Raw genomic sequence first — 1,072 nt, 5'->3', positions numbered from 1 at the left:
TTTTATCTTTTTTTGTTGTTGTTTCATTTCGTTTGTTTTAATTCCCCCAACCTCCTCCTTTTCGACAAAACTTGAAACTTGAAGGACTGCTGTGTGTCTGTAAATAACGGGAATCTCGTGCACTTTGTGCTTGTGACGTCTCTTGTCCGAAACCGCTGTTTTTCTGGAGCCTGTCCTGCGAGGGGACCCCACCTCAGAGAAGGGGACCCCAACATCTTCAGAGACATGAGAAAAAGAAAACAAAACCAAGAAATGAAACCCACCCAAATTGCATTCACCCGAGGAGGTGGCAGCACACGGGCTCGTCGTAACGCCTTCTGGAATCTGTGTTTTTCCCCTTCCCTTGTGTCGTTTTAATTTATTTGCACAAACCCAGAGAGGAGCTATTCTAACTAAATTATTACAGAAATGTTGGGTTTTGGTTTTTTGGTTTTTTGTTTTGTTTTGTTTTTTTAAAATTCTTTTTTTGTTGTTGCTGTTTTTATATATATATTTTTCCACGTCGCTGGGGAGGGCCAGGGAGGAGGAAGGGGTTGGGGAACGGGGACGGCGTGGGAGCACTTACAGCCTTGGAAAAACCCAGCGACCTCGGAGCTTCCCAATGTGGATTTGGGGTGCTCGCCCTTTGCTGGCATTAAAACCGGGGGCACTGGGGGCCAAGGGAAAGCAACGTCCCTATAGAGCAGTGCCAATTTTAAGGGGGATGCCTGGAAACCGCGCTCCGCTTAACGACGAGCTCGCAAACCTGTATGCTTTAACGCTCAGCGGTATCATTGGAAGCTCTTAAAAGAAAAAAGAAAAAAAAAACAAAGTATGAAGATTTATTTAATAGTGCTATAATAGTGTCTTATTTTTCTGAACTCCGAGACGCGCGCCCCGTTTGAATGGGGAATATTTTGTCTTAAATGGCAGAAATTCACTCCCGTGCTCCGTGTTCCCCCATGTGATGCTGTGGGGAGGGCCGGGGAGAAAAAGCAGAACTTTTCTGCAGAAAAGTTGATTTAATTTTTTTTTAATACATTGACTTTTTTTTATTATTATTTTGTTCGTTTTTCTCCTCGCATTTCTTTCT

Source organism: Meleagris gallopavo, chromosome 23, assembly GCF_000146605.3.
Source record: "Meleagris gallopavo isolate NT-WF06-2002-E0010 breed Aviagen turkey brand Nicholas breeding stock chromosome 23, Turkey_5.1, whole genome shotgun sequence".
In the NCBI taxonomy this organism is placed as follows: domain Eukaryota; kingdom Metazoa; phylum Chordata; class Aves; order Galliformes; family Phasianidae; genus Meleagris; species Meleagris gallopavo.
Note: the sequence above shows the minus strand (reverse complement) of the source record.